Source organism: Felis catus, chromosome B2 (genome assembly GCF_018350175.1).
Source record: "Felis catus isolate Fca126 chromosome B2, F.catus_Fca126_mat1.0, whole genome shotgun sequence".
Lineage (NCBI taxonomy): Eukaryota > Metazoa > Chordata > Mammalia > Carnivora > Felidae > Felis > Felis catus.
In genome coordinates this window covers 5,647,502-5,671,824 of record NC_058372.1, presented here as the reverse complement: position 1 = coordinate 5,671,824, position 24,323 = coordinate 5,647,502, and the positions used below count along the sequence as shown (strand labels likewise).

At 39.7% G+C, this 24,323-nt stretch overlaps 1 long non-coding RNA gene across 1 annotated transcript in view; it reads right to left on the bottom strand.

Annotated features, from left to right (window-relative positions):
- Nucleotides 1–19,472: 19,472 nt before the first annotated feature.
- LOC111560407 overlaps nucleotides 19,473–24,323 on the bottom strand; it is a 58,345-nt gene continuing 53,494 nt past the window's right edge. The window contains exons 8-10 of the long non-coding RNA XR_006597500.1: nucleotides 21,581–21,684; nucleotides 20,805–21,069; nucleotides 19,473–20,107 (exon numbers count right to left, since the gene is read on the bottom strand). This is a non-coding gene — a long non-coding RNA (uncharacterized LOC111560407). The remainder of the gene's footprint in view (nucleotides 20,108–20,804; nucleotides 21,070–21,580; nucleotides 21,685–24,323) is intronic.

Sequence of the window (24,323 nt, the reverse complement as noted above, 5' to 3'; positions counted from 1 at the left end):
ACTTCTCCACCGACAGACTCCAGATTGTCACATTATGATTAGGTCATGTATACATGGAAATGTATACATGGAAATACATGTACACTTAAGATAGAACAGTGCAGCTTACTGAAAAGCCAACAGAAGCAAATAACATCTAACCCTAGATTTCAGAGATCATAATGATGATATCAGGTATGCATTACTTCTTTCTGAGACTTTTGGATCAAGATTCATAATAGGACAATAGACTTATACCCAGACCTACCACTCATTTGTTTCCTTTTTCTGTGACTGATTGCTATATTCTTTCCATGGGTTTTGTTTGAGGTACTAGACTATTACAAAGGCTAACCCTTCTTGTGTTTCTCTAGACAGACTTTCTTTCCATAAACTTTTAAATTCCTTTATTTGCTATTACCAGACAATGGCAATGGCTGACAAAATTTTCATCTGTTTTCATTTCCTAGATCCCACTATTAGAATGAACCTCAATACATCAATATGTCTCAATTGGACCTACGTCTCAACAATTTTCTCCTTCTATTTATTTGTCACAGAGCCTCAAAGAAACTCAGAGCCTGTCAGTGATATAAAGGAACATGGGACTAATAATATAAACTATCATCTAATTATTTCTCATAAACCTATATATACAGAAACAATTACATTAGTTGTTTAATCACACCCAGGGTGAAACCAATTAAATTTTAATAGCAATTTCTAACAACCTCTGTGTCTGCTCAACGTGCATCCTTATGATTATTCTTCTTAGAGGATCACAGGGCTTTCCCATGATAACCCACACCAATATGTGTCCTAGGCTTTAATGCGGCTCTCCAGCCTTTCCCAGTGCTCAAAATGAACTATTAAAAGTCTGATATAGTTACCACGAGGGATCCAAGACACCAAATTTCATCAGTTCTCATAAGGATTTCTACCCTCCATGAAAACATATAATCTGCAATTAATCTCCAATTTTGCTCCAAATAACAAATAAAACAGTTGAAATTTTAAAGCCAAAAAAACTCAACATAAATTTATGATCTAGGATATTCTAAAGACAATGAAATCACCTTCAACTATGTAATCATCAAGCAAAATGGGAGTTTGGAAAATAACTCATACCTAGAGAAACACGTCAGGAGAAGTGGAATAATCAGTTAATCAATTGAGCAGCCTCTTTGGTTGACCAAACGGAACTCTGCAGCTTCTTCTCACGGTCAGGTCTACACCAGCTAAAGATGTGAACATACTGTGGATTTCAAGTTTGCTTATGATGATTGGGATCACCCTCACCCTTGTGGCCTTCTTTCCTATCTTGTATCTCAGCGCTTCTATATTACAATACTGTCATTATCCTAAGCCAGCCCAAGAGTGAAATTTCTGGGTCACAGTACATGTTTATATACAACAGGTGTAATACCAAACACTCACCTAGGTGATTTTAGGTATGCATTTTCCCACCCGCAATGAGCCTTCCAGTTAGTCATGGTCTTGTTGATATTTAGAAGTGACAGTCTTTAATTTTAGCCATTCTGGTGGATACATAATGGTATAGTGCCATGATTTTAATTCACATTTTCCTGATGAAAAAAATGTTGACAACAAATGTTTGCTCACCCTTTGGGTAGCCTCTTTGCTGAAGTGTCAGTTCAGGTCTCCAAACGTTCCCCCTCCCCCCACCCTCAAGTTACCTTTTCTTATAAATTTGTAGAAGCTCTTTATGTATTCTAATATAAGCCCTTTCCACTTGTTGGTATCATAAATATCCCCTCCCAGTCCGTGACTTGCCTTTCCACTCCCTTAAGGGTATCTTTTGGTGAACAGAAGTTCTTAATTTTAATATAACTTTCTCTTTAGTGATTTTGTGTCCTATTTAAGAAATCTTTGCATATCCCGAAGTGATAAAAATAATCTCTTATTTTTTTCTAAGTACTTTCTTATTTTATATTTCACATTAAGATATGCCTTTCAAATGGTATTAAATTTTGCTGTGATATCAGTGAGGATCAAGTTCCACTTTATTCCCATGTGAATTTCAAATTGGCCCAGCACTATCCAATGCAGAGACCATCCTCTGGAATATCACTTTTATAATAAATCGAGTGTCCATTGCAAATGGGTCTCTTTCTACCAACATAAAATAATAATCACTGTAGCCTCGTAATAAGTTGTGCTGTCTGATAGAGGTGCCCTCCAAAATTGTCTGGGATATTCACAGATGGTCTTTCCATTTCCATAAATATTTTAGGACTAGCTTGTGAACTTCCACAAAGAAACACCTACTGGGGTTCAGACTGAACATATCCTCCAGCTCACTAATCTTGTCTCCTGTCACTTTCAGTCTGTTGTTATACCCATCGGATAAAGTCTCAGTTACAAATACTGCATTTTTATTTTCCAGTTCTAGGATGTTCATTTGTTGTTGTTGTTGTCTATGGGTTCCAATTCTCTGTTGAAAATCTCCATATTTTTAATCTATTTTGTCCACCTTTTTCTTCATATTCTCAAACATATTACTCAGCTATCTTAACTGTATCTGATACCTCTAATCACTTTATCACCCATGTACCATTTTTGCTATCTGTGTTTTACTTCTTGCATTTTTCCCCCTGGTGCTTCAGCATGCCTCATAAATAAGTGTGTATCACCTGCTTGACATTATGGATAAAATCCTGTGTAGGACTTGAGTTCTAGATTCCTCCAAGAAGGCTAGGTTACATTGTGTGTGTGTTTGCTGGGTTTTTGTTTATTCACTTGTTCGCTGTTGTTCTGAGTTGTTCTTGTCTCATTTTGTTTTCCAGGTAGGTAGCATACCAGCATATCCCCTGATCCTGCCAAGCCTTTGTTTTCAGCATGAGAGTGAACTATTTCAGTTTGCCTTTATTACGGGAGTGCAAAAGTCCTAAAACATACGCTGCACTTTTGGAGTGTGGCCATTACTTCCAGAGCCTCTGGAGTCCCAATATTAAGCCCAGAAGACTTACTAAGGTGTTTATCTTGGGGAACATAAACTTCATGCTCTTTCTTCCAAGTGCCTAATTATTGCTGAAATCTCTACTCAGCTATTTTGACTCCCAGCTGTTGTTTTCTGTTGTCTCTTTGAGACTCACTCTGTACAAGTGCAGTGGAGAAGCTGGGTTGACTACTTAGGGGAAGCTGTACACAGATTTTTGGGGCTCCTTATCCATAGCTCCCTTCTCACTGAGATTTTCTCTTCTCTAGCACATTGTCCAGCTGCCTTGAGGCCCTGAACCCCAACCTGTATGCCAGCCTACTAAAACTGCCACCTTCTGACTCATGTCCAAATAGAGGGTTTGTAGATGTGATAAGTTACCATCCCCCAGTTAGACTTAATGAACTGGTTGATTCACAAGCAACACTAACAACCCGTATCGTTTTCGTTCTTCCAGTCATTTTATTAACTGGAACATTGACCTAGAATCATGCAGTGCTAAAACTAGGAAAGATCACACACAGTTTTCATTCCACGACCTTCATTTCAAAATGGGAAAAATAAGCTACACCTAGAGATTAAAAAGTAGGTCAGAAATCTAATATCTTATTAAACCAATAATCTATTTCCAGGACTTTAAATGGACCCTCTTTTATTGGGTTCCATCCATCTAACCGTTTTCTTCTCTCTCCCATTCTAATGAAACTTTTTAAATTGCTCATGAATTTTTCTAGTTACCACCACAAAATGACAATGCTACATTCTCACCGTTCAATCTGGTTATTGCTGAAAGACTTATCTCTATAAGTATGACGGTTACTTCAGCAAATTTTGGTAATGTTATTCTCACTGCTCTCCTTATCCTTGAAACAACAGTAATAAAGATTTCTTCTCCAGCTGAATCCAGGAAAATGTTTGCCTCATTAGCTCAGGAAACACTATCACAAGCTAATTCATTCAGTATTACAGGCAAGAATAGGTAGCATATGGCCTCACTCTGCAAATGTGGTCCCAAGACATTTAAAAAAAAAAAAAAAAAAAAAAGGAACACATTCATCTATGTTTCTGCCACTGTGGAATTAACGTCCGACAAACAAAATCTATACACAGTAACTGTCACACAAAAGTAACTTTCATTTCTTTCTGAAATAAACAACTTAGCTCACAAATTCATTCACTTTCTCATGAAAATTTGGTTATTGTTAGAACTAGAGCCAGAGTCCTGTGGGAGAATTGATACAGAGGCAGCTAGGGCTAAGTTTCTATTCCTTCAAAGCATGCACAGACAATATATTTTTTTCTCCCTGATACCCAGAGATGTCTACCTAATAATGAAACTGTAAGCAGAAGCTACATTAAAAACTGCTACATGTAGATCAAAACTCAATTTCTTTTCCTCCTGGCCGAACAGACAGTCACTGTGTTGCAGTCACTGGAATGTGGTCAATTGCAAGCCTGGCCCATAAAGACCTCCCATCTGTGATCTCACACTCTCTCCCCATCTGTCAGCTGCAAGCAGAAAAAGGCCCTAAAAGGTGGTAAAGCCATACAATGGAAGATACGTACAGCCCAGAGTAATCTGTGGAGAAGGGTTCTCCAACCCTTGTCACTGCCAATCCACATAGGACTATGCTATTTTTTAAATATCCTATATAATAGCACAGTATAGGAATATAATGGATTTTTACTGTTCTTGTATCAAAAAAACTTGCCAAATCAATTAGTGTAAGTAATCTCACTGTAAGTGCTTAGTATTTTCTATTCATAATCATTCATAATTAATGATCATTTTGTTTCTTAATTCTAATGCTTACAACTTCAGTGTCCTTTCCTTGACGTATTAGATTAAGACATTTCCCTTTATTCATATACTGCTAAGAGATTTATTGTGAATAAGTCCTGGATTTTTGTCATATACTTTTCTGCAGCTATTTAATTGACTTCATGGGTTTCTCTTTTATTAAATGTAGTGAGTGAGACTGATTGAGTTAATAATATTAAATGAATTTCACCCTCCTGGAATAAAACGAGCTTAGCCTCCTGGATGGCTCAGTCGGTTGAGTGTCCGACTTCAGCTCAGGTCATGATCTTGGAGTTGACGAGTGCGAGCCCCGTGTCGGGCTCTGTGTGGACAGCTCAGAGCCTGCAGCCTGCTTCGGATTCTGTGTCTCCCTCTCTCTCCACCCCTCCACTGCTCATTCTCTGTCCCTCTCTGTCTCAAAATAAATAAAACATTAAAAAAAAAAAAAGCTTAGCCTAATGTATTCTCATTTTATATTTTTTATCAAATTTGGTGTTCTCTGTGTTTTTCAAGATACTTCTTCCATATTTGTCAAGATTTGCTAGTAATTTCCCTTTCTTATAATGTCCCTATAAGGTTTCAGTAGTAAATTTATGTTAGTTTTATTAAATGAGCTGAATAATGATTCTCTTTTTATTTGTCTGGAAGATTTTCTATTAGTGTTTGACTGAATTCATCTTTAAAGTCATGAGTACCTGTAATATTCCTTGTAAAAACATTTTACATTACAGACTCACTATCTTTAACAGGTAGAAGACTATTCAAATTTCGATACCTTCTTATATCAGTTTTATAAAGTTGAAATTTTCTAGGTATTTGTCCATATTATCTAAATTTTTTATATTATTGGCACAAATAATGTGTTGTTCATCACACCCTTACATTATCATATCTGCAAGATTTGTAGTAATGTCCCCTTTGTTATTTTGACTTTATGACTTCTTTCCTTTTTTGTAAACTCAGTCTCACAAGGAGTTTATCAATTTGACTAGTCCCATCAAAGAACTAGTTTTGGGCTTTGTTGATCTCTAGTGTATGTTTGTTATTTTTATTAATTTATACTGTTAAAATTTTATTTCCTTCCCTCAACTTTCATTGGGTTGATTTTTCTATATTTTCTAAGTTTGTGAAAGAGATGCTTAACTCACTAATATTAAGTCCTTTATCTTCCTTAATCCATGCATTTACACTAAATATATCTAAAACTTCTTTAATACCATCTCCCACATTTGATACATAGTTTTCTTAAATTTGAATCTGATAATACAGATAACTTACAACACTTTTGGTTCTGCTTCTATAGTCCATTGTTTCTGTTGGATTAAGTTTTCTTATCCCCTTATGTAGCTATTTATTTTTTATTGTGTGCTAGTCATTTTGATCTTAAATTTACCTGTAGAAATTATTTTGCTTTGGAAAATTAGGATTAAATAAAGTTCCTCACCCACAAAGAAGTTTTTTATTTCCTCTTAGCAGATTCCTAGGGATATTAGCAAGCTATGAAGATCTTTATCCAATTTTAGAGATTGTGGTTTTTTCTTGAACCACCTAGGTGACTCTAAACTGGGCTGCAGTATATGCAAAAGCTGTTTGAGCTCTAATTTTCTCGTAATCCTGGGGGCAGATCCATCAGGTTCCCACTCCAAACCATGGGGAGTTTACAGAGTGATCTTTGTAAGCCCTTAACTACAACTTAAGACCTCTTAGCCACATGACTATAAAAAGTGTTTCTCAGAATTCACTTGAGTTTCATTCCGTTCTGGATTAACAAATATCCCAAGACTAATAAAAGCCCCTACTGTTAGACTCACTTCTCTGAATTCGTCTTCCCTAAAATATTGCCTTAATATCTCCTTATCTCTCTTTAACCCTCCAGCTCCTTTTTAGAAGATTTTTTTCTTTTTTACATTTTACCCAGCTTTCTAATTGCTGTCAGTGGAAGAAAGAACACACTGTATACACTGCATGTTAGCTAACGTGACAATAAATCATATTAAAAAATAAATAAAAGTAAAGTTAAAATTAAGTTATTTACATATACATATATTTTAGACTCTTAAACAAGTTATATTTCTTACCCCAAATTAACAATATATTAAGTTGAATGTTATCTTCAAAATCAATATAAATAAAAGTTGGGCCCTTGGGGTATCCCATGTTCCTCAGGCTAGATCATAAAAATTGTCAAAGTAAGAAAATAACACTCAATGGTTCCACATTCTGATGTTCCATTTATCCTTTTGTTGGGAGCATTTTATATGCTTGTTGTCGTTAGAATGTAAGCTGTATTATGGAGAATTTAGGACTTTATGTATCTTATTTTGTTGGTATAATCAGAACATATGCTCTCTTATGGACAGCCAGTAAATGATCAGATTATTCCTAGAAATAGAGACAAGGATTGCTTACAGGTGGCTTTAATCTACCCTTGTAATATCTATCAACTCTCTGCTTGCCACCGTCCATCATCCTACATAAAGAAGATCTTAGGGGCACCTGGGTGGCTCCATCGGTTAAGCATCTGACTTTAGTTCAGGTCACGATCTTGTGGTCTGTGAGTTCGAGCCCCACATCAAGCTCTGTACAAACAGCTCAGGACCTGGAGCCTGCTTCGGATTCCATCTCCTTTTCCCTCTGCCCCTCCCCTACTTGCATTCTCTCACTCTCTCAAAAATAAATAAACATTAACAATTTTTAAACATCAGATCTTAGTGCAAAAGTTGTTTTTCTTGACTGCCACCTGGGTGGCTCAGTCAGTTGAGCATCCTACTTTGGCTCAGGTCATGATCTTGCAGTTCATGAGTTCAAGCCCCACATGGGGCTGTTAGCATAGAGAACACTTCAGATTCTCTGTCTCCCTCTCTCTCTGCTCTTCTCCCACTCATGCCCACTTGCACACACTCTCTCTCTCTTTCTCTCTCTCTCCCTCAAAAATAAACATTTAAAAAATTATGTTTCTTATTCAAATTGAACTTCAAAAAAAACTCCCTTGACATAAATTCAAACCATATTATTGTTCTAAACTTTTCTTTTTTTAATTTTTTAATGTTTATTTATTCTTGAGAGAGAAAGAGAGAAAGCATGAGTGGGAGAGGGGTCGGAAAGAGAGGCAGACACAGAATCCAAAGCAGGCTCCAGGTCTGAGCTGTAAGCACAGAGCCTGACTCAGGGCTCAAACTCACAAACCGTGAGATCATGACCTGAGCCAAAGTCAGACACCCAATCGACTGAGCCACCCAGGTGCCCCTGTTCTAAACTCTTCTTAAAAATTAAATTCTAGGGGCGCCTGGGTGGCTCAGTTGGTTAAGTGTCCAACTTCGGTTCAGGTCATGATCTCTCAGTCTATGAGTTCAAGCCCTGCATCAGGCTCTGTGCTGACAGCTTGGAGCCTGGAGCCTGCTTTGGATTCTGTGCCCTACCCCCCGCTCTCCTGCTCACATTCTGTCTCTCTCTCTCTTTCTCAAAGATAAATAAATATTTTTTAAAAATGAAATTCTAGACCATGATTACTATCAGTTCTATGGGGGAACACTTCTACTGTCCATATGTAGCACATTGATTCAGAGCAAATGTCCACTATCATGAAATTTATATCTGACTCAAGTAGAGCTTTTGCATGAGAAACACAAAACTTTTTCAAGTCTTCTGGAACACCTAAACCTAGTTAGGATATAACAAAGGGTATAGAATAAAAAAATTGTCTTGATAGTACTCTGACATTCTATCACCAATTCTAGTCCCTATGTCGAGATATTTTCAAATAAATTTCTTTAAACAAAAAAAGGCACCATAATGATAAACACATCAGTCACTGACAACCCTAGAGATAAAAATTTACAGACAATGCCATCTTTGTTCAACTAGATTGTGTCCTAGAAGAAATAAGGAATAAACATTTAGTAGCAATAGATGTGCTAAACATCTTACATATACTATCTCTAGCCTGGAAACAACCTTGCAAAGTAGCTATTATCATCTTCAGATAAGGAAACTGAGGTTCAAAAGTTCAAAGCATTGTCAAGGCAGGCAGAATTCAAGCCAATTCTCCAAGTCACTTCTCTAAGACCTAAAGTCTGTGACGTCAGAAGATACCACTTCCAGGATACAACTTCATGCTTCTTCTCAACTACTTTTTCATTAATTTTAAAAAATAATTATTGATAATCTACTATGATTCTGAAATATTCTGAGCATGGGGAAAGCTGAAGAAAATGAGAAAACAAGGTTCTTATGCTCATAAAGCTTACATTATGGTGCAGAAGAAAGACAATACTCAAATAAACAAATAATTATTTTGATAAAGATAGATGTTTTGGAGAAGGTGAAATGAGAAGTGAGAGCTAACTGAAATAAAGGACTTAGACAAGACCTTTCTAAAGGGGCAACTTTTAAGCCAGGTCTAAAATGATGAAATAGGATGCAAACAAAGATTTAAGGAAAAAATGTTCCCAGCAGAGAGAACAATAGGTAGGTGCAAAGGCCCTGAGGCAATGCATCCTCCACCCCAGATGCCTACTTTTTTTTCACATTTTCTCCCTCTTTTATTTCTTTTTAATTTAAATTCAAGTTAGTTAACATACGGTATAGTCTTGGCTTCCAGAGTAGAACCCAGTGATTCATCTCTTACATATAACACCCAGTATTCATCCCAGCAAGTGTCCTCCTTAATACCTATCACCTATTTAGCCCATCCCCCCACCCGCCTCCCCTCTAACAACCCTCAATTCTCTGTATTTAAGAGGCTCTTATGGTTTGCCTCCCTCTCTGTTTTTATCCTATTTTTCCTTCCCTTCCCACATGTTCATCTGCTGTGTTTCATAAATTCCACATATGAGTGAAATCATACGGTATTTGTCTTTCTCTGATTTCTTTCACTTAGCATAATACACTCTAGTTCCATCCATGTTGTTGCAAATGGCTAGATTTCATTCTTTTTCATCACCAAGTAGTATTCCATTGTGTGTGTGTATACATATATACATATATACATATATACATATACATACACACACACACACACACACACACACACACACACACACACACATCTTCTTTATCCATTCATCAGTCAATGGACATTTAGGCTTTTGCCATAATTTGGCTATTGTTTACAGCTGTTGCTATAAACACTGGGGTCCATGTGCCCCTTTGAATCAGCACTCCTGCATCCCTTGGATACACTCCTAGCAGGGCTATTGCTGAGTCATAGGGAAGATCTATTTTTAATTTTTTAAGGAACCTCCATACTCTTTTCCAGAATAACCGCACCAATTTGCATTTCCACTAACAGTGCAAAAGGTTCCCCTTTCCCTTCATCCTTGCCAACATCTGTTGTTTCCTGAGTTGTTAATTTTAGCCATTCTGACAGGTGTGAAGAAAAACCTCAGGAAAAAGTAACTAAAAAGATCTGAAAATGTTGCCCCTTTCAGAGGCCCTTATGGTTTACTAAGATACAAAGATAACATACAGGAGAAAACTCCAAAAGTGAAATCCCTACCAGGGAAGCATTTAAGAGGAAGTTAGCATCACTCTGCACCTACCAAAAAAAAAAAATAAAATGTGACATGGGTTATTGCCCACTCAGCCCTACCTGTGCCTCCTCAAGATTCTCAGTGGAAGACACACTTTGCTGCCAATTTTTCACATCTGAAACAGGAACTGAGAACTTCATAGGCACAATATCTTTTCCCAGCACAGGAAGCACCCAAGGTACCAATTTGCCACATTTCAGTGCTTTGTGAGTTGGACGTTTGGAACAGAGACTACTTTTCCCTGCAGTAACAGTATCAGTTGCAAATCAGACTCCTAAGGAAGTCTACCCCAAGTTAAAATGCTGCTGATAATCTACAAATTAGCAGTGGAAAATAGAATTATATCGCACAACTAGGGAATAAACGGGGAAAAAAATATTGAGTGAGAAGTAGTTTATCTTAAATGGCATTGCATAAAGAAAGCCAGGTTTAGGTTTAAGGATAATTAATTGTGAAGAGTCTTTCAGTCAACCTTTCCATTTCTGGCGGATGACGGAATAGGTTGCTTAGTTACATCTAATTTTGCTCCATAAACTTTGGCTTTCCTTATTCCTGGTATAGTTGCCATACTGTTTTGTTTTCTGGTTTGGTTTTTTTTTCTTTTTCTGATGCATAACTACCCATGATTAAAGATGGTTGACTCGGTACTCTTTTCAAGCTTGTGATGGTATTTAGGATTCGTGCAGGTTGCAGAGAAAGTAGGGATAAGAGGAGAGAGCAAGGTGTAAACCAGAAGCCTTCAGAGTTCAGCACAAATCAGCATTCCTGGGAGGAATTCTTGAAACTCTGATTTCTGAGACTCCAGTCAGACCTTCTGATCAGTAGGTGTGGGGTGGGGCAGAGAACTGGCATTTCTAACTACTTCCCAGGTAACACGTGTGCTACTAACCCAGGGATGACACTTTGAAAACCACCATCCAAAACACAAAAGGTTCAAGCTGGAAAGAAAACTGCAATTTGCGGTGGGCACAGCTGCTGACCCTGTGGGTTGAACCTGCTCACCATGTTTAGGGATAGATCACTGACTGGTGGCTAATTCTGTGTGTGAATGGGTTGAGAAGGACCAATATGTCAGGCAGCAGCCTTTTCCAGTGTTTTGAAATGCCTGAGAGCAGGTGAGAGAATTAATAGTTCTTCCCAAATTTTTATGATTCTCCTTCTCCCTGTATATCTTTCGGGGACTATCTGGGGTAATTTTGGCAGCTGATTTAACCCTTTCAGACCCAAAGCACACTACTTGAAGGCTGTGATTTAACAGCTTACTAGCAAACATGTATTAAGTATCTACTGCTTTCAAGACAAGGTAATAAATCAGAAATGGGGGGGAGGATTATTTCATCTAAAGGCAGAGCAGTCCTGTACACGAACAATTGAAGTCACATCCTCAGAGTGATACAGGTAAAATGCGGTGAGAGTTTAAATGTAGGAAGGATGCTTCTACCAGTGAAACAAGTCAAGCACTCGGACGTAAACCTGAGCAAGACATAAGGATACGAATTTTGGCAATTGGGAGCAAAAGAGGGACATGACGGAAGGAAAATACAAATCCAGGAAGAGAGAACAATGTGGAAAAGTGTTAGGCAGGTGAGAGTGGAACATTAGGAAAGCAACCAGGAATTCTGACGGGCTGGAGTGCAGGCCGCTGGAGGAACAGACAAGGAAGATTATCAGGAAGCCCTTAAATATCAGGAGACAAGTTTGAAAGCGACTAGCTATCAGGGGAGCTCTGAAACTTGTTAACCACAGGAGTGATCATGTGGAACTCTATTTTAGGATAACTTACTGGGCAGCAGAAGATGTGGATGTGTGAGAAATCTATTACAGTAGCTAGGACTTCCCCAGGGTGGGAAAGAGCAGTGGCAGATACCGTAGGTAGAATCATCATTACCAGCAACAGATTTGAGGTCAAGAATAAGAGAGAAAGACAGAAAGGAAGACAAAAAGGACACTGATGTTTTAAACCTCGGTAATCAGCCAGTTGGTAGCATCTCCAACAGGAACATGGAACAGTCTAAAAAATATTCTAATACTAAGAGAATTGTTGAACTGCAGGTAACATATCCTCACACCATAAGGGAGTGAGACTTGCCTTGGACTGCAACCCTGAAGTCAATGGTCATCAATTTTTACTTCAATCTGCATATGTGACTATAAATATGTAACTAAAGTAAAATGTCAAGAAGCAGTATTTAACCTTCCCAAATATAAAGCACTCTGATATTTTCTATTCTGTTCCATTTCGCTTTTTACATATACTTGTAGCCACCACCAGCTTGGTTTCCTGGCTCCCAAATGGGCTGTATCCCAGAGTCTGGAAAACACTGTCCTGAGCTGTAAGATTCAGCAATTATGTAGACAGTATAGAAAAGGAATAGCAACCATTATCAGATGTAAGGGGGAAACACATAGAAGCAATGCATTCTTACTCTCTAGAATGTTGTAGATTACTTCTCCAGAAATGAAAGACACCTATACCTATAAATATCAAACTTTATTTTTTTTAAGTTTATTTTGTTTTTTATTTTGAGAGAGAAAGTGAGAGAGAGTGGACATGGAGGGAGCAGAGAGAGGGAGAGAGAATCCCAAGCAGGCTCCACACTGCCAGCATGGAGCCCGATGCGGGCTTGAACTCATGAACCATGAGATCATGACCTGAGCTGAAACCAATAGTTAGATGCTCAACCGACTGAGCCACCCAGGCGCCCCTAAATATCAACTTAAAATAATGGACAACTCCTCCGATAAAGAGGAGAGTACACTCTGTGTCTATTTTAGCAAGATGCTCACAATGCTGGACAGAGTTTGTCAGTGCTCCTTATGAAAACTTAGAACTGTGTAGAAGGACCCATATTTATAACCTCATAAATTGAAATGAAGGAAGCTAAGCATTTACATCTCAAAAGCAACCTTTATGGAAGGATCCTTTCACTAATTTTAAACAGAAAGAATTCTAGTAACAAAATTAACCCCTTGACAGAATCACCTAAAGGGAAAGTAGGTTTAATTGTGAATACCATTGGCAATTTCCTTTCAGTCAAAGATAGAACATTTTAACAGGAAAGATGTTCCAAGGAAAGACATCTCCATTTATAAAACTGTTATTTATACCATACTTTTTTATTTTTTTTAATTTTTTTGAGAGAGTGTGTGAGCCAGGGAGGGGGGACAGAGGGAGAAAGAGACAGACAGACAGAGAGAATCTTAAGCAGGCTCCATGCTCGGCCGGGAACCCAACATGGGGCTCAATCCCACAACCCTGGGATCATGACTTGAGCCAAAATCAAGAGTCAGATGCTCAACCGACTGAGGCACCCAAGCACCCTACACCCAACTTTTTTAAAGTACGGGGACAACGTGAGACTGCTGCAGCCAGCAATGGTACAACATGCCTTGTTCCTCAACTGGGCGTGACTGGAGGGAGAAGAATTGCCCACAGACACGCTGGGGGTACAGTCTGCATGCTCACCAGCTTTTACTAGCCGTAATACATCACTTTAATGAAATAGGTTCCACATGTGCACTTACTTCCCTGAAGAAAGACTTGAGAGAAACAGACAAGTGGATTGGCTTGTCATAACCAACTCCTATACAACTTTATAAGGAGTAGAATAAAACCTGACCCCAAGTAGCCATTAGTATGCTCGGTATTGTGCTAAGTACTTTCACACATGTGATCCTCTAAGAACCCAACAAGGTACACTGCAAGAAGTGAAAATAACTCAGCAGAAGCCAAATATCTGAGAAGTGCAGAGCCGAGATGTAAAGATAAGATTCCTTGCTTTTGTAACCTCCTTCATAAGAAATATAAGGACAGTTGCACAAGAAGCAGGTCAATTGATCTCCAGTGTATCCTTTGTGGAGCTTTATTCAAAAAGGTAACTGGCTTCAGAGAGGATGTTTGAATATACAGTATACACAGCAGGACAGGCAATCAAGACCTTCAACAATAAATCTTCCCAGATGCTTGGCTGGTGAGATTGTTTTCTGCACTTCTTCCACCCCCTAATCTGTCTACCTCCCTCCACCTTTTGGTTTTCATTTCTTTCCATCAGTAGCCATGGCAACATCCAAAGATAAAACACAGGCAGGAGATTCTCACAAGCATCTGAAAACATGGCCCCTCGCCAGCATTTTTCGTCAGTATAATGCCGGCCCAACACACCGCACAAACACAGCAGCACCCTCCTCCTTTCCCTTTCATTTCCCACCCACGTAGCGGCAGCCAAGGCCATTTGTGAGGCTTATGAGCTGACTGGTGCATTTGTATTCATAAACTTGCAGATCAGTCTTTCACTGTTTCAAAAAAAAAAAAAATGTTTGAGCTGGAAACCTGTGGATTCATCTCACTATTCCCATTAACTCTTTCCTAAGAAATAGGCATTCTGTTCATTGTTTGCCTTCATCGGAGGTGAGTGTTTAAACCACAGCACTCTTTCTGGCTTCCCAAATATGCTGCACATGCAATGAAATGTTACCACAAACAGGCTCTTCCGAATTTCTCAGCTAGATTGTGACTACTGAAAGATGGGACAAAACAGGTGTGGTCCAACGTGTTTTACTTAACAAACAGCCTTGATTAGATTCACGAATACCCGGTTCACCCAGCCAGAATACCTGATTTATTATTGACTGCATGGTTATAAATCAGAGGAGATTACAAAACAACGGTTGTCTGTCTGGAACACAGTAGAACATGAAGAGTTTGCAGGAATGAATACAGTGTGGATGAGCACACTGTATGTATGCTTGAGGATATGTGTGAAACTAACAGTCTTGCTTTAGCTTTATTATATTTCTAATTGCCTAATTTGGTACTGATGATTGTTATTTAGACTTTTTTTTTAATTTATTGGCTTTCTTTCCCAAAGTACTAAAGACTGTGTAATGCACAACAACCCTTAAAAACAGTGTACTTCACGAGTGCCTGGGTGGCTCAAACAGTTGAGCATCCGACTTCAGCTCAGGTCTTGATCTCACGGTCCGTGAGTTTGAACCCGCATCGGGCTCTGTGCTGACAGCTCAGAGCCTGGAGCCTGCTTCAGATTCTGTGTCTCCCTCTCTCTCTGCCCCTCCCCCACTTGCGCTCTGTCTCTCTCTCTGCCTCTCAAAAATGAAGAGAAAACTAATCAAAAAAATTTAAAAAAAAAACAGTGTACTTCGTTAAGATGCAAAACACAGTGACCTCACAATTCCCTGACCTCCTTAATTCTAGCAGGAGCTATTTGTGAGTTCTTATTGTTTTTAATTTTTTTTAATCTTTATTTATTTTTGAGAGAGAGACAGAGGGTGAGCAGGGAAGGAGCAGAGAGAGAGGGAGACACAGAATCCGAAGCAGGCTCCAGGCTCCGTGCTATCAGCACAGAGCCCGACGTGGGGCTCAAACTCACGAACCGTGAGATCATGACCTGAGCCGAAGTCAGACACTCAACCGAGACACCCAGGCGCCCACCCAAAATTTTTTTAATGTTTGTTTATTTTTGAGAGAGAGAGAGAGAGAGAGAGAGAGAGAGAGCATGTATTTGTGAGTTCTTATTAAGTCATAGCTTTCAATGCTTTATATACCATATCTCATTCATTCTTCCTGCCATCTTACATGATACTGTTCTGGGTTTGTCTCAGCTCATCAATAGGCAATGCTCTAGTTAGACAAGCCCTGTGTTTCTGATGATAGCAAGATGCCCTTCAGCAATGACCATCAGGAAACTTTGAAAAATAAAACCTGGTGATCCCACAGCACACATAGAGCCACACAGTGAGGGCATGCATAGAGAGCGTGCACACTGGAGTTCTGCTTTTATCGGTGTCCACGATGGAGGTTCAAGGGTGGTGGGCTTACTCTTCATTGGTGTATTTAAAAGATACGAGAGGGAATTTAAAGTGAGGGAGGAGAAAAAACAAATGCCCCAAATGGTCTGTGTATCAATATCAACCAAACTTTCTCAAACAAAGGAGTGTCAGCTGGGGGACATCGCCTGGCTTTTTACTAGTTGTGTGGCCAGGCAATGTGTGTATACACAGCTGTCTTTGAAGGGGATGCCTCTTTGAAATGGATGCCTCAGCAATCAAAGCTGAAATCAGGCACTTACATTGCAAAAAAGAAAAAAAAACTGTCGGGGCTTACACTGATGGACGCATTTTTATGACAGAGGAAACAGAGGCTCAGAGAGATTAAACCACTTGTCTGAGGCCACACAGCAAAGTGGTAGCAAAGTGAGAGGGAGGCCCAGGTCTACCACTGCCCCATACTCTTTCCTCCCATCTTTCTGTCAATTACCCATAACTTCAGTCACCATCAATTGCATAGCTTTTGAAGTATTCCACCAACTGTGAGCCCTCCTTCTGGTGCCATATTTCTTATCTGCATTTCCTCCATTGAGTCCACTGGCCCCTCATCTCCTCTTTTTTCAGAGCCCATCAGCAATATCAGCACAAAATCCTTCCCAGCTCATCCACTTCAACCGTTAGCTCAGCCGCACCCTTGATTCCTACAAATCTGTTTCCAATTCTTCAACTGTACTCATCAACCCTTGAGAGGCCACCAACCAGTGATGAAGAAAGCCAAGAAAGCTTGTGGACTGTTTGCACACAAAGCAAGGCTAATGAACTCAGTTTTGTTCTCACTCTTCCTTGCTAAGCCTTTAATACATCCCAATTTGATTTACAGTCACTTTCCCCAGAATCTGTTCCAAACATTCTGTCCTCAAACTCCTGGGCAAAGCCCTTCCTAGCCTTATCTCAGCAGTAAGCTCACATTACATTTCACCCAAGTGAGGGAAGCCCATTGATGAGACACACACAGCTTTTCCCTCTTCAGCTCAATCATCTTTTCTCTTTCTTCCATCTTAGGGGGAGAAAAATACTTCATGTATCGCCTTTCAACAGATTAAAGGACACAAAAAGGCAATAATCAGTCAAAAGCCAGAATGTGAGACATTCTACAATATAAAGGGCTCAGGAGGTACCTGGGCAACTCAGTCAGTTAAGCGACTCGGTTGGTTAAGTGACTTTTGATCTCAGCTCAGGTCATGATCTCATGGTTCATGGGATCAAGCCCCACATCAGGCTCTCTGTTGACAACATGGAGCCTGCTTGGTATTCTCTGTCCCCCTCCCTCTCTGCCCCTCCCCTGCTCACATTCTGTCTCTCTCTCTCTCTCTCTCAAAATAAGTAAATAAATTAAAAAAGTAAATAAAGGGCTCAGGTTTTTCAACTAATAAAAGGCATGGGAGAAAAGGGTTATTGGGGAAGGACTATTGCAGATTGAAAGAGATTATTAAAGAAATAATAACCAAATGCAGCATATAGACCTCATGTCGATGCCGATTCAAACAACCTATATGTAAAAAGCCATCTGGAGACAACTGGGGACAATTCAATGTAGGCTGGATTTTAGATAACAGTGAGAAGTTGATATTAATTTTGGAAGTCTGATAATAGCCTTACGATTAGGAAAACTAAGGTCTTTATCAGCTTAGAGATGCATACTAAATTATTACCAGTGAAATGATAGATGGTACCTGGAATGAGTTTCAAAATACTTGGACAACGTTTTTTTAAATTCATTTATTTTGAGAGAGAGAGAGAGAGAGTGAAAGAGAGCAAGAGCGAGTGGGGTAGGGGCACAAAGAGAGAGAGAGAAAGAGAATCTCAAGCAGGCTCCTTGCTCAGCACGGAACCTGACACGGGACTCAGTCTCACGATCGTGAGATTATGACCTGAGCCAAAATCAAGAATCAGACACTTAATCAGCTGAGCCACCCAGGCGCCTCTGGCAACATTTTCTTCCCAGTGTCGGAGGATAGATGAAACAAATTTTGGAAAATACTGGTAACTATCCAAAGCTGGGTGATGGGTAATTATAGACTGTCTCTATAGATGAATTATAGATTGGGAAATTATAGATTTGTCTCTGCCCTTATGTATGTTTAAAAATATACACACTAAAATTTTTGAAAGTAACAAGGCAACTGAAAAACTTTTAAAAACTGCTATTTAAAAATTATTCTCTTTCTCTAACATGGTAAGTCTACCTCTGTTTGATCATTCCTCTCTCTGTCTTCAAACAAGCCTCTTCTGTCCTGATCTTCTCCGAACGGCACTGTTTCTGAAAGCTGTAATTATCTACCTCTCTCTCCTGAAACCCTTACATTTCAAGAAAGGAGTCCAGATCACTCTGCCTTTCCAAAATGACATTCACTCCCCTCCCCTCCCTCCCTATCTCCTGTCGCCCCTGGCAATCTGTCCTCACTGTCACTTTTCCAACTCAAGAAAATTGAGGTGCTAAGCCACTATCCAACACAGAAACAGAGGTCTGTCTCTCTCAGCCCGCTCCTTCTGCAACCACCCATCCCTTCTCGTCTAGACCATTCTAAAGACTTGGTTTACATTTATCAACTCACATAATCATCCCAACAGTCCTATGAGGGAGGTACTATTATCATCCTCATTATACAAAAGTGGGAAGTTGAGGCTGAGGTAAGTCAAATAACCTGTCCACGGTCACACAGCTAGTAACTGGTGGGGCTGCAAGCCCGGACAGCCTGACCTTTGGTCCATGACCTTAGCCACCACACAAATCGTCTCTTCCTGGAGGCTAGCACAGGGTTCTTCTGTTCACGAGCCTGTGTGCACTGTGCACAATGCCACAGGTGATAAAAACATTTGGGACCTGAAGGTTCTTCCGCAGTGTTTTGCTTGCCCAGAAGAATGACCTTTTTGCTCTGTTAACGAGACCATCTAATAATTAGCACGGTCAATAAAATCATGACACAGTTCACTTTATTTTTAATAAGGTCATCAGCAAAATGATCCAAACATGACAAGCTAGGAACAAAATAGACAAAACAGCTTGCCAACAGGCAAGTGCTTTATTCCTGACGTTTCCTGAATTCAGTATAAACAATTCCCTCTGAGATAACAGTGAGGTGAAAGTATTTTAGGTAATGATAACGTGGCCTCTACAGATACTATTTGTATAAATGTTGACATTTCAAAAAATTTTTAAAGTTTATGTATTTTTGAGAGAGACAGAGACAGAGAGAGACAGAGACAGAGAGAGAGGGAGAACAGAGGAAAGGCAGAGAGAGGGAGACTCAGAATCCGAAGCAGGCTCCAGGCTCCGAGCCGTCAGCACAGAGCCCGACGCGGGGCTCGAACTCACAAACCGCGAGATCACGACCTGAGCCAAAGATGAATACTTAACTGACTGAGCCACCATTTTATTTCAAATGGAAGTAGATGAACCATCACCTTCCCCTGATGAATCTACTTTTCTTTTATTTCCAGCAGCTCCCCACGGGAATGAAGTCTGGGTTCCTTCAGGAGGCCCCCCGCCTACGGGACCAGCCTCATCGCTACCAGGGCTTCCTGAAGTCTTCCACACACTCTGTTCGCAGTTTCTCTGTGGGCCATCCACGCAGGCTGCTTCCTCACCAGGAGCACCTTAGCCTCCCGTGCCCACCTCTGACCCCATGCTGAATCAGAACCTCCCGGGGCTCTCCCTCTTCACCAGAGCTCTTGCACATGCCCTCACATGCCCTCACTCCGTTGTGACTCTTTGTATCCACACTTGGGGGAGCTCAGCTGAGCTTAACTAGACTGTGGGAATTTTCACAGTGTCTGAGCTCTGTCAGATGTCAGAGCAGCCCACGAAAACAACAAGACAAAAATGAGGGAGTCCAGCCCTCAATCACTTACTGCAACAGAAGTCAAGAGTCTCACACCAGAGGAAACACCAACTCTTCTCATTCCATTTCACCCCAGGGGACAGAGCTACAGACAAGGGGGTCCCTCTGCTGCTTGGACTCCGAAGCGGGATGCAGGGGGCAACAAGGTGGGCTAGAAGTGAAGTAAGTCATAGTGGGGAAAAGTGTCTTCAAGTTCTTCCCCTCATTCCCTATAAGGAGAGCTCAGCAGGGGTGGGAGTCTGCAGAGGGCTCTGTCCAGGCCTCAGTGAAGGGACCAGGAAAGCAGGGATCACAGCCAGGAATGTAAACATGCGAATGATCGTGACTGCAACTCCTTTGAGACTTGAGCGCACCGGCTGGGCCCCAAACCCAGTGTGGCGGGGACAACTTCTCCCTGAGGCTGGTCATGGAAAGCCTTTGTAACTGACTTGAGTGGGGCCTGAAAAATCACACCCAAGCTTTTAGCCTGGAGCTGGACTCCTCACACATCAATCTGTCTGCCCTACTGAATTTTAACTTCTCGAAGGCATCAGCCATGACTTATCTTCCCTTCTCCATACACAGTGGGTGCTTAACCACACGTGAGAGCTTGTGGGTGGAGTGGGCATCTCCATGTGGATCCAATGAGAAAACCACTGGAATACAACATTCTTGGTCTCATTGTGTTATCTATCAAATCTTAAAAGGTACAAATTTAATAAATTTTTAACAATGTTGTTATGCCAAGATCTACCTGATTCAAATCCATCCCAAAAAATCAATTATAGCATTTTTTTGCCACCCTGAAAAAAAAAATTCTTCTCTGGTTTAAGTAGGTCCAGAAATGAACGCACAGAACTGCTACTTACCCTCGCAAGCTCATCTTGTGCTGATTCTGGTGCCTACGACAAAGGTCTCGAAAGGACATCAATCTGGTTTATATTCAGAATGTAAGGTTGACAGTGATAACTGGTTTGTTTTTTTTTTAACCTTCCCTTCATTCATCATTAATGCCAGGCATCTCAGGAATATCTGATTTTGTTTAGCAGACTTGTTTTCAGTATGATTATCCTTGATAATGCAGATTCTAAATGCTTGGAACCTGCGTGCCTTCAAGACATTCTTCCAGGCAATCTACAAGGAAAGCCATGGTTTCAACACATCTAGAGAAGAGCTGGGCTTACGCCCCAATCTACCTCCAGTATATAATCTGGACCCTGGCATATACGAAGGACCCAATTTGTCAGACTGAATTGACCTACACTTCGTCATAAATGTTTGATATTCAAATAATTGTCCGTTTACTTTGCTCTATTTGGAAGAAGAGTATCTTATTTTAGGGAGCATGATCTTGTAGAGATGGGAACATGTTCCTCTCATCCCTTCCAGGTTCTTAGGCCAATAAATTGACACAAACTGATTGACAGTAGAAAAAGCAAAATTAATTGTGTGTATTCAGGATCCCCACAAGGACATGAGACTCAAAGGCAATCTGGCAATTGAACCTTGAATGCCATCCTGGGTAAGGAGAAGGAGGCAGGGTTCTAGAGCCAAAAGGAAGGCAGGCAAGCCACAAGAAAAGCAAATGTTTGGTGAACAAATGCTTGCCACACTGTGCAGTAAGCCTTTCTGATACAAAAATTACCTCTGGTAATAGTTCTCTTCCTTGTACAGGTCCTCATCTGAATTCTTTCAGGCAGGTAAGGAGGAGTTAAAAAGCGCTTCCTGAGTCTGCTGAGCCTTGATTGCCTTCAAGCCAAAATAACCCATAAGCCAAAGTTGTATATTTTGGGGGTCATGTATTCTGCTACCCCCTAGTCTCTGAATTATGACTCCCTGACTTCTCTATTATTACTTCACATATATTATTACATTAATAGCGGCTCAGCAAACCACAGTAACATTTCAGATTTTGTCATCTCACACTATCAGTCTCACTTTTGACAAAATGGGGAGATATTAACTTTCGACCACACATATTTGCAGAACACTAAGCTTCAGTAAAGTTGAAGATAGTATCATTCGGTTTTATTAATCACCTCCAAGCTGGTGTCCCAAATATCCTAAAGAGATTGTTACCACTTCTTTTTTGCCGATTAACTTTAAATCATAGAGTTTTTTCACCCACGTCTGTTTTCTTTTTCATTTGTACATTCCATCAGGTATTAATTATCTTTTGCGGAGACCAGGAAAACAGGGTGTTTGAAAAAGGCTTGAAAAATGTGATATATGTATAAATACACGGCACAAGTAGTAAAAAGTGCCAAATCAAAGTCCTGAACCAAAGCACAAGCCTAGAAACACAATTAATGCCGAGTGAACTATGAAAAAGAGCCAATACACAGCTTTTAAACTTTAATTATTGCCTGTGTCACGCAGAAGGGGAAAAAACTGTCTTTAGCACTTTGTGTACCTGCTAAAGACTCTAAATGGAATCAGATATATAGGTATTTCTCTGGTAGTTACAGAGGTTAGTATCCAAGTACTGTGTGAAGACATTAATTAAATCCCAATTTCAATCTGTACTAAGACACTGCTCTCTTGAAGCTGTAAATAAATGAGACCTATTCCAAATAGATTCAGTGCACTGCACAGCAAGGAAAAACAGGAGTTTGGGCATGTGGACAAACGCCCTGTGAATTAGCTCTTTCAGGAAAAAGAAAAACGAAAAGGTGGAAAAACAAAAGTGAGGTCTTATCACAGTACTAATGAGTCACAGATCACAGTACTAATGGTGTTGGACCTCTCATACACGTATATACATAAATAAATATATGTATATATATATTCATTGTCATATTATTATACATAAATATATATTCATACATAAATATATATATTCATACATATATATATACATTTAAGTTTATTTATTTTAAGAGAGAAAGCATGAGCAGGGGAGAGTGAGAGAGAGAGAGAGAGAGAGAGAGAGAGAGAATCCCAAGCAGACTCCACATAGTCAGTGCATAGCCCTAGGTGGGGCTTGAACTCACAAACCATGAGATCATGGCCTGAGCCTAAGTCAGACACTTAACCTATTGAGCCACCTAGGCGCCCCTCACACATAAATACATGTTAAGCTGCTACTATCTGTGTAGCAGAGAAACATATAGTGTCCAAAGGCCTTCATAATCTGGTTGATGAAAAAACACATAAATTCAGAAAAAGGCATTGTCACAACTGTCTACCTACAAGATCAACATACAAAAATCAATCACGCTTGTATACACTTATCATGACCATGAAGAAACTGAAATTTTTAAAACACAGTATTATTTAAAAATCTCTTCGAAGGAGATTAAATACTTAGGTATAAACCTAACAAAATAAGTACAGGATCTATATGGAAAAAAATTACAAAATGTTAATGGAAGAAACCAAACAAAGCCCACATGAAGAGAAATACTGTTCATGAATTAGTAGACTCAACACAGTAATGATGTCAAGTCTCCCTAACTTGATCTATAGATATAATGTAATTTCCATCTAAATCTCACCAAGATACTTTGTAGACACAGACAAGTCTATTCGAAAATTTACACAGAAAGACCTAGAAGAGTGGAAAAAATCTTGAAAACGAATAAAGTGGGAAGAATCACTTTATATGATGTTAAGGCTTTTACTATATCACTACAGTAATCAAGAGAGCATGGTACTGACAAAGAGATAAATACATGGATCGATGGAGTAGAGAATCCAGAAACAGACCCACATCATGCTTGGCTGATTTTTGGCAAAGGTGCAAAAGCAACTCAACAGAAAAAGGATAGCCTTTTCAACAAATGGTACTGGAGTAACTGGATATCCATCAGTCAAAAATGAATCTCAACTCAAACCTCAGACTTTATGCTAATATTAACTCAAAACCATCACAGACTTAAATGTGAAACAAAAAAAATGTAAATTTTTTAGGAAAAACAGGAAAGGGGCGCCTGGGTGGCGCAGTCGGTTAAGCGTCCGACTTCAGCCAGGTCACGATCTCGTGGTCCGGGAGTTCGAGCCCCGCGTCGGGCTCTGGGCTGATGGCTCAGAGCCTGGAGCCTGTTTCCGATTCTGTGTCTCCCTCTCTCTCTGCCCCTCCCCCGCTCATGCTCTGTCTCTCTCTGTCCCAAAAATAAATAAACGTCGAAAAAAAAATTAAAAAAAAAAAAAAGGAAAAACAGGAGAAAATCCTCAGGACGGAGGGGAGGCAGAGAGAGTTCTTAGACTTGACACCACCAACAAAATTCATAAAAGAAAAAAATGAATTAACTGAACTTCATGAAAAGTTTAAATTATTTGTTTTGTGAAAGACCCTTTTAAATGGATGAAAAGATGAGCAACAACAGACAGGAAGAAAATATGTGCAAATCACATGTCTGACAAAGGACTAGTACTTAGAATATATA